Source organism: Henckelia pumila, chromosome 4, assembly GCF_033568475.1.
Source record: "Henckelia pumila isolate YLH828 chromosome 4, ASM3356847v2, whole genome shotgun sequence".
NCBI classification, from domain to species: Eukaryota; Viridiplantae; Streptophyta; class Magnoliopsida; order Lamiales; family Gesneriaceae; genus Henckelia; species Henckelia pumila.
Genome location: NC_133123.1, coordinates 103607442 through 103617909, shown reverse-complemented (window position 1 = coordinate 103617909; position 10468 = coordinate 103607442). Strand labels below are relative to the sequence as shown.

Below are 10468 nucleotides of genomic sequence, written 5' to 3'. Positions count from 1 at the left end.
TCACAGCGAATAACTTTTAATTGAAGCCAACTCTGATTAATATGGTGCAGCAGAATCAGTTCAGGGGTGCAGCTAATGAAGATCCAAATCTGCATCTGCGTACTTTTTTGGAGATTGCTGACACAGTAAAGATTCATGGTGTTACTGAGGACACCATCAAACTACGATTGTTCCCGTTCTCTCTTAGGGACAATGCTCGTAGTTGGTTGCAATCCCTACCTCTTGGGAGTATTACTACATGGGATGATATGGCTTCCAAATTTCTAGCTAAGTATTTCCCGCCTGCTAAGTTGGCTCAGTTGAAAATAGAGATTACTACATTCAAACAGCAAGATTTTGAGCAGTTGTATGAAGCCTGGGAGCGGTACAAGGAGTTGCTTAGAAAGTGTCCAAACCATAATTTTCCAGACTGGGAACAGATTGAATTATTCTACAATGGTTTGAATGGGCCAACTCATATTTCTGTGGATGCTGCAGCTGGAGGTTCGATATTTTCTAAATTTCCTGAACAGGCTTATGAGATGCTTGAGCAAATGACTGTTAACAGTTATCAGTGGCCGAGTGAGAGATCTGCAATAAGGAAGCCTGCTGCTGGAATTCATGAGGTGGATGCATTCACTGCTTTGACTGCTCAGATGGCTACTATTTCTACACAGTTGGCTGCACTGACCAAAGGGAATCAAAGTTCTACTGAGACAGCATCACTAGCGACTGCCGTAAATTCTGCTATTTGAGAGTGTGGAGCAAGCTCAATATGTGAACAACAGGAATTACAACAATTATCGAGGTAATCCTGTACCCAATCAGTATCATCCTAGTTTGCGTAATCATGAGAATTTTTCTTATGCAAACAATAAGAATGTGTTGAATCCTCCACCGGGGTTCAATACTCAAAATGGTGAGGGTAAGGCATCGTTGGAAGATTTGGTGGGTAATTATATTGCAGAATCATCCACAAGATTTAAGAGGAATGAAAATAGGCTTGACAGTATGGAGACACACTTGACCAATGTGAGCGCTTCTATGAAAATCTTGAAACACAAATTGGTCAACTGGCTAATGCATTGAATAATCAGCAGAGAGGTGTGTTTCCTAGCAATACTGAGGTTAATCCTAGGGAGCAATGTAAGGTTGTTACTCTTAGAAGTGGAAAAGAAATTGGGACTGATAATCCAAAGGCAGTGGATGATGAGGAAGTTGAAGAGATTGTGGTGGAGTCCGAAAATTCTGATAGCAAAAATTCCAGCAAGTCTGCAGTTGTTCCTGAGAAACCGCTTGTGCCAAAAGCTGTTCTACCATATCCTCAGTGGTTTAAGAAGAAAGCGTTAGATGAGAAGTTTTCTAAGTTTCTTGACATCTTCAAGAAAATTCATATTAATATTCCATTCGCTGATGCTTTGGAGCAGATGCCACACTATGCTAAATTCATGAAGGATGTGATGGCGAGGAAGAGAAAGCTTGAAGAGTTTGAAACAGTGAAGTTGACAGAGGAGTGCAGCGCCATCCTACAAAAGAAATTGCCACAGAAACTGAAAGACCCAGGGAGTTTCACTATTCCTTGTATTATTGGTGGTGCGACTGTTAATAGGGCATTATGTGATTTAGGTGCAAGTATTAATTTAATGCCTTTGTCTATTTTCAGGTCTTTGGAGCTTGGCGAGGTGAAACCAACCACGATTACTCTGCAATTGGCTGATCGTTCTCTTACTTATCCTAGAGGAGTTGTGGAAGATGTACTGGTAAAAGTAGATAAGTTTATTTTTCCTGCTGACTTTGTAGTGCTTGATATGGAAGAAGATCAAGATGTCCCTCTAATTTTGGGGAGACCATTCTTGGCGACTGGCAGAGCGTTAATTGATGTGCAGGAGGGTGAACTAAATCTACGAGTTGGTGGTGATGCTGTCACTTTCAATATCTATAAAACCATGAAATACCAAGAGGAGGTACATTCTTGTAATCGCATTGATTTATCTAATTCTTATGAGAATAATTTTTGTGCAGGATTGGAATTGGAGGAAGTTTTGGCGAGGTGCTTAATTAATTCCATAACCCAATTTGATGGGGATGATTGGGAACTTAGAGAGCAATTTCTCGCTCTTGAAAGTTTGCCAAAGGAAAAAGATGGCCAAGAAAAAATTGAATCATTGTCTTCAGAAGTCGAAAAAGAGGTATCAGTTTCTACTCCTGAATTGAAAGAACTGCCTGGTCATTTATGTTATGTATTTTTGGGAGAAAATTCGACTAACCCGGTAATTATTTCATCTTCTCTTACTCATGATGAAAAAGATAAATTATTAAGAGTTTTGAGAAAATTTAAATCTGCGTTGGGTTGGTCAATTTCTGATATCAAGGGAATTAGTCCCAATATTTGCATGCATAAGATTTTAATGGAGGAGTCATATAATCCCTATGTTGATCATCAAAGGAGGTTAAATCCTGCGATGAAAGAAGTGGTAAAAGCTGAGGTGTTGAAATTATTGAATGCTGGTATTATTTATGCTATTTCTGACAGTTCTTGGGTGTCGCCAGTACAGGTTGTGCCGAAAAAGGGAGGTATGACTGTAGTTAAAAATGAGAAAAACGAGTTGATTTCGACTCGTACTGTTACTGGTTGGAGAGTTTGCATTGATTATAGAAGGTTGAATAAGGCTACTAGAAAAGATCATTTTCCTCTTCCTTTTATTGATCAGATGCTTGACAGGTTGGCAGGTTATAAACATTACTGTTTTTTAGATGGCTATTCTGGCTATAATCAAATTGCTATAGCGCCAGAGGATCAAGAGAAAAAAACTTTCACATGTCCCTATGGTACTTATGCTTTTACGAGAATGCCATTTGGTTTGTGTAATGCACCGGCTACTTTTCAGCGGTGCATGATGGCAATTTTTTCTGACATGGTGGAAGAAGTCATGGAAATTTTTATGGATGATTTTTCTGTGTTTGGGTCTTCATTTGATCATTGTTTGCACAATCTGACCCTTGTTTTGCAGCGTTGTCAAGAGAAAAATCTAGTGCTTAACTGGAAAAAATGCCACTTCATGGTGCAAGAAGGCATCGTACTTGGGCATAAAGTGTCATCTAATGGGCTTGAGGTGGATCGAGCAAAAGTGGTTGCGATTGAAAAGCTTCCACCGCCAAATAATGTGAAAGCTATTAGAAGTTTCTTGGGACACACCGGGTTTTATCGTCGCTTTATTAGAGATTTTTCTAAAATTACTAAGCCTTTATGTAATTTGTTAGAAAAAGATACATCATTTATTTTTGATAATGCGTGTTTGCAGGCATTCACGAAAATCAAGGAGGCACTAATTTCTGCGCCTATTATGATTGTGCCTGACTGGAAGGAGCCGTTTGAAGTAATGTGTGATGCCAGCGATTATGCTGTTGGAGCAGTTTTGGGACAACGAAAAGATAAGATGTTTCGGGCGATTTACTACGCCAGCCGCACTCTTGACGGAGCACAACAAAACTACACCACTACTGAAAAAGAGATGCTGGCTGTGGTGTTCTCCTTCGACAAATTCAGGTCGTATCTCATAGGCTCAAAAGTAATTGTTTATACTGACCATGCAGCTATTCGTTATCTCTTTGCCAAGAAGGATGCCAAGCCAAGATTGATTCGGTGGATACTCTTACTACAAGAGTTTGATTTCGAAATTAGAGACAAGAAAGGGAGTGAAAATTTAGTAGCAGATCATCTGTCTTGCTTGGAGTTGGAAGGAAAAGTTGAACATGTTGAACATGAACTCATTAAGGAGCAATTTCCTGATGAGCATCTTTTTGAGGTAAATTCTAAACTTCCTTGGTTTGCAGATTTTGCTAATTTTCTTTCGTGTGGTGTTATGCCTCCAGATCTCAATCATCACCAAAGGAAGAAATTCTTTCATAATGTCAAGTTTTATCTGTGGGATGATCCGTTTTTGTACAAGAAGTGTTCGGACCAAGTGATAAGGAGATGCGTGGATGAAGCTGAAGCAAAAGAGATTTTGGAACAATGTCATTCTGCACCGTATGGTGGTCACTTTGGAGCCACACGAACAGCCGCCAAGGTACTTCAGTCTGGTTTTTATTGGCCAAATTTATTCAAAGACAGTTATACCTTGGTAAAATCATGTGATAGATGTCAAAGGATGGGGAATATATCTAGGCATCATGAATTACCTCTCACAAATATTTTAGAGGTCGAATTATTTGATGTGTGGGGTATTGATTTTATGGGACCATTTCCTATATCCTTTGGGCAATCGTATATTTTATTGGCTGTTGATTATGTTTCAAAATGGGTGGAAGCAATCGCCACCTACACTAATGATGCTCGTGTAGTGGTGCAGTTTGTGCAGAAAAATATTTTCACGAGGTTTGGAACACCAAGGGCCATTATAAGTGATGAAGGTACGCATTTTTGCAATAAAATCTTTAATTCATTACTGACAAAATATGGTGTTAGGCATAAAGTGGCATGTGCATATCATCCACAAACAAATGGGCAAGCTGAAATATCCAACCGGAAAATTAAGCAAATTCTGGAAAAGACTGTCAACACGAACCGGAAGGATTGGGCAGTTAAGTTGGATGATGCACTATGGGCATACCGGACCGCGTTCAAAACTCCTATTGGCATGTCTCCATACAGGTTGGTCTTTGGTAAAGCATGCCATCTGCCAGTGGAGTTAGAGCATCGAGCGTATTGGGCGGTGAAAAAGTTGAATTTTGATATGAAAGCTGTTAGAGAAGAGCGATTGTTGCAGTTGCATGAGATTGAGGAGTTTCGTAATCATTCTTACGAAAATGCCAAGCTCTACAAAGAACAAACCAAAAAGTGGCATGACAAAATATTACTGAAGAGAGAGTTCGAGCCTGGACAACATGTATTATTATTTAACTCTCGTCTCCGCTTATTTCCAGGTAAGTTGAAATCAAGATGGTCTGGTCCGTTCACCGTGGTGAAAGTGCATTCCTATGGCGCCATTGAACTGAGCTGTCAAGATGGTCAGACATTCCAAGTCAATGGGCAGAGGTTGAAACATTATTTTGGCAATGAAGTGCGGAACATGGAGAAAGTTGCTTTGATAGACCCTGCATAAACACTCCAGAAAAGTCGGGCTGACGACGTTAAACCAAGCGCTCTTTGGGAGGCAACCCAAATTTTTTTAAATTTTGTTTTATTTTATTTTATTTTTTTTAGTTACTTTTATTGAATTTCAGTTATTTTACTAATTTTGGTCCTAATTCGGAGTTTTATTGCAGGTTCTTTTCTTCACAAAAATCACATTTTGGAGTATGAAATTCGAGAATATAGCGCTCCAGCGCTCTCCATATAGCACTCCAGCGCTGTTCTTACGTTGGATTTTTTTAGAAAAGTCGAGGATTTAGCGCTCCAGCGCTATCTTCCAGGCGCTCCAGCGCTAGTATGTCAGTTCCAAAGTCGAAGATATAGCGCCCCAGCGCTCTCAATATAGCGCCCCAGCGCTCTCAATATAGCGCTCCAGCGCTGTTCTGTATCATCAAAGACAAAATTTTAGCGCTCCAGCGCTCTTCATATAGCGCTCCAGCACTGTTCTGCATCATCACAGTCAAAAGTTTAGCGCTCCAGCGCTGTGTCTGAAAAACATCGGGCGCTCCAGCGCCACTTATATAGCGCTCCAGCGCTATCGCGAAAATTCTGAAAAATAAAAGGGGATCTCAGAATTCATTCAGTCATAATCCTTCAGATTTCCTAGCCTTGTTCGCCGCCTCCACGAAATCCGCCCCTGCAATTCGAAAAAAAATCCCACCTGAAAATCTCGGCTACACCATACATCGCACAAATTCATCCTTTCCTCGCATCTTGTTCGAATTTTCGTCATCGGGGTTTCAATATTTTCGCAGCTAGGGATTTCGAGAAAAGGGGCATCGATCTCTATTAGTTCTGTCGAAGAAGTGAGCTTCGAATTCACTGAGGGGCGAAGCCGAGTTGTTCTATATCTTGTCAAACTTTATCTATTCCGCCCGACGACACCAGCCAAGGTAAATTGAACATTTTGGGGCTTGAAAAATTCGGCCGATTTCTTATATTGGAAGGGCTCCGTGATGCGTATTATTTACATGTTTATGGTGATTTTAGAATTGATCATCCGAAATTGTTGGGAGAAATTCGTACATGGATTGGAAGTTGATCATTAGGTGGTGCATAATATTTGCTTATTTGTTATTGGAGGGGCCGATTTCTGTGACATTGTTGTTCTGCTGAAGATTTGCGATTTGTGCGGTTATATCGGGTTGGTAGACTTGTTATTGTTGGTTGTGCGGCGTGGTAAATTGTTTAGATTGGTTGGAGATTAAGCGGTATAGTGGGCGGTGGTGTACTGTTGTGTTGAATTATTGCTTGGTTCAATTGAGATTGCGCTATTGTAATGGCTCCGAGAAAGAAACAAAAGCAGGGTGCATCTTCATCCGGTACTTTCGATGCCCATCGGTTTTGGGATGACCACCTCCTACGTGGAAACCCCAGGATGATGACATGGGCGATGACCACTGATGGTCTCGCCATAGGTACGTGTCTTCCCTTGTTCTTTTATCGATTCATTGTACATTAGGGACAATGCACGAATCTAAGTTTGGGGGGGGGGGGGGGTCTTGAACTGTTATGTTGGTTGTGATTTGGATGTAAAATGTTTGATGTTTATGTGGTTGTTGAATTGTTGGGTTGGTGAAAGTGGTTGAGTTGAAACGTAGTATGAAATTTGGATAGTTGTTGTTGCATGCTGAATCAGTCACTAGTTCCTGCATCTGTGTTTTTAGTTTCTCATTCGTATTATGTTTTTTCTTGTTTTGTTTTGTGTCAGTTTTATTGTTTAGTTGTTCGTTTTATTTTAATGTTTTTTGTGTTCGGTTGTGTGGTTGTTTATTTGAGAAAACAAAAACAAAAATGTGAAAATGAGAAAAGAAAAAGAAAAATGGCCTATGACGATGAAGTTGAAGAAAAAAAAAAAGAAAATATAATCTAGTGTTGGCGACATTGGATCTTGAGTTCTCATTTTTTCTGCACTATAGCCTTGACTGTCGATACTCCTGATAAGTAGAGAAAATTGTGTGGATTTTGTGAGAAGATTAGCTGATTTGATTCTTAACTTTGGTGATACATACTCGAAACTGAGGTAGATTTTTACAAACAGAGAAATGATTTAGGCAACTTTGTTTTTGAGCCTGCAAGCCTTTGATTTGTTAGTCTTTCATTTGTAGCCTTGCGAAAAAAAAAGAAAAATCCAAAACTGAAAGAAGGCCGAAAAGAAAAAAAAAAGAAAAGAAAAAAAAAATCCAATTGGATGAAAAAGAAAAGATAGAAAAAGATGGAGAAAGTAAGGTGAGGGGAGGCATTGAAAATGGATTGAAATTCGAGTCCAAAGAAAATGAAAAAAGGTGTAGAATGTATGGAGTAGAGGAGTCAGACAAATGTCTGAAAATGCCTTGCAACTGATATGCAACTGATAAACCTAGCCTACTCAATACCGCATAAAATTATAAATATCAAATTCTCTTTACTTGAATCCTATATGCTTACATTGACTATGGATACTTCTCTGCTATAAAAAGTGCTTGCCTAAAAGAACTACCTGATAAGTTATGTTGATCTTTGGGAGTAATGGTTGAACTTGGTGGAGAATGTGTTGAAACTAGAGAGCGGGGTTAATGACTCTTTGAGGCTTACTGATTGCATGATTTGACCGAAAGTTAGGTGGGTAGACAAGATTGGCTAATCACATACACACGAGAACTCTTGAGAAAATTAGCTACACATGGATTAATTGTTGAACATCTGAGGCCAGTTGGGTTAATAAGTTTTACTGCTTTCTTGTGTGTTTTTAATTCCCTGTGCGTCTTAGTATTTTGTTTGTTTTATTTTGTTTTGATCGGGACTAGCAAAAAGTTCAAGTTTGGGGGGAATTGATAAGTGCAATTTATGCACTTATATTTTATATGATTTAGCTTGGATTTTGTTTTGTTTTGAGCGATATTATGCATTTCTCTTGTTGTTTGTGTTGTTTGCAGGAATTTAAGTGTTATTCATTTTAATCGGCCAAAAGAAGTGAAAAGGAGGTGAAAAAGAGTTGAAGAACAAAGAAATAAAAGTGCCCAGACTAGCGCCCCAGTGCTACAAGCCAAGCGCTCCAGCGCTACACGGAGTCTTCCGAAGGGTGAAAAGACGAGGAAATAGCGCTCCAGTGCTATCAAACCAGCGCTCAAGCTCTGTTAAGGAAATTGGACGGGCGCTCCAGCGCCGATGACTAGCGCTCCAGCGCTGCGCAATCCTAAAATTTGGAAAGTTTTTGATCGAGTTTAAGAAAGGATTTTAAGGCTTATTCTGAAGGATACGAGGGTTGGAGAGAATTTTTCAGAGCATAAGACGACTATTGAGCGATTGGAAGTGCACAAGAGCTTGAGAATTCGGTACGAAGACGGAAGACGGCGGCATCCGGCGACGGAGAAGCTTCATTCTAATTCGTTCTAGTTTCTCTTTGAACTCTATTTTTCTTAGTTTATGGATTGTTGGAAAAACATGAGTTATTTGATTTTGAATTGCGTTATGAACTAATTTCTTAGTCTAGAGGTAGACGGATCTTGACTGGAAACCATGATTGACATATTTTGATTTATATATTTAAATTTCTTCGCAAAGTTTATTTGTGTTTTCCTGATCTTAATGCTTTCAATTTACTGGCCATAGATTGAATGATATTTTATTTAGAATCTATCACTCGAGAGAGGAGATTTTGAATACGACATACGAAAATACATCTTTGGTGTTTATACTGTTCGAGAGACATATAACTCCATAGAAGTCGTTATAAGAATTCTTGTGCTATTTAACGGATTTAATAATTGAACTTTGATAGAGATATTAAGTTTGTTATTGAATACGAATTTCTGCTTGACACTCGAGAGAGGTAGTAGAAAATAATAGGGATTCTTGGCTAATAAACTAGAAGATTTTATAATTGAACAATCATTAGAAATAAATTATGGTGTACAGTCAAGTGAAGTCGAACCTCTAGCATTCATCGCTTATTGAATTTTTCTCTCGTGAACTCGTGGTTATTTAGTTTTGTTTCTTGCAAATTTTAGTTTTATAAAAATCAAATCAACTTCGTAGGTCTACATAGAATTAGGATTATATTAGTTGCAAATATTTGATATAATATCATTTATTCATTCTCCGTGGGAACGATCTGGACTTAAATTCCTGTATTATAACTTGACATCGTGCGCTTGCGAGCGAAAAACACGCAACAGATAGTCATGAAGATCTTGTATTATCTACCAGATAATGGTCCCAACAATATTGAAAGGATCCGGTAGATTAGTAAGGTCTTGTAGATCTTGGGAGAAAGATGTTGTAGGGACCTCGGGTGCTAATCTCAATTTCTTAAACATAATTATTATCAATATGATATTAAATAACATAAATTACAATTAATAAATATGATCAAGTAATAACGAATAAGCCATTAAATTTTTTTTAAACCACATGCCTCGCTCGAGCGCACTCTAGGGGCGCTCGAGAGAGCGCTGCTCGGGCCAAGGGTCTAGGGGGCCTTGCTCGAGCGCGGCTAGGGTGCGCTCGGGCGAGCCCTATGCTGCCCGAAAATGCTCCATCTGATCTTTTTGCTGTCCTTTGCCATTTCAAACTTAGTTCCAACATTTCATCAACCCAAATCAATTCTAAAATGGTCTATAATCAAGAAACAAAGTAGAACATGTATCTCAAAGTATAAACATATTATACATGTTTTCAAAGTACATTATAAAAACAAGATCAAGTCTAGATCTAAGTTCTCAAACCATTATGAAAGGAATATTTTATTTCTTAAATTTCATAAGTTTTGAAAAGATTTTATTTAATATCTTTTGTCTTTCTTGGCCATGAAGTAACTTTTACATAAGTTATTTATTTCCTTAGGTAAGTTGATTTGAGATATTGTTAAGTTTATTAAAATATTTATCATATCATATCTAACGTATATCTTTCTTTATTTGTGTAGATTTGATATGATCAAAGCAAAAGAATCCTACGCCTACAAAGAAACATGTTGAAGAAGGATTCTTGTGTTATTTAAGAGGATGAACGTGCAAGAGAAAGAGACCGACCAGTCGATATTTTCTTAATAGCTTCACATACGTACGTTGAGAAGAAAACTGAAGATCTTCTGAAGCTCACTTCGGTAGTGAGTACTTGTGTAACGCCCCATTATATCAAGACGGGTCTTTTCAGCGTGCTTATGTCCTCACTCACACGCACCCTGGAAAACTTCCCACGGGGTCACCCATCCTATAATTTCCCCAAGTCAAGCACGCTTAACTTTGGAGTTCTTATGTGATGAGCTTACGAAAAGAAGATGCACCTTCTTGATATGAGCAGTACATATGAAATTTTTTAAGCCCTCCTCAACTATGTAGTCCCATACCTACACAGTCTCATAATCCCCTCTCA

At 38.7% G+C, this 10468-nt stretch overlaps 1 non-coding gene across 1 annotated transcript; it reads right to left on the bottom strand.

Annotated features, from left to right (window-relative positions):
• Window positions 1–297: 297 nt before the first annotated feature.
• LOC140869909 (small nucleolar RNA R71) lies at window positions 298–403 on the bottom strand. Its single transcript, XR_012146899.1, has one exon. It is a non-coding gene; the product is annotated as a small nucleolar RNA R71 (small nucleolar RNA).
• Window positions 404–10468: the final 10065 nt, after the last annotated feature.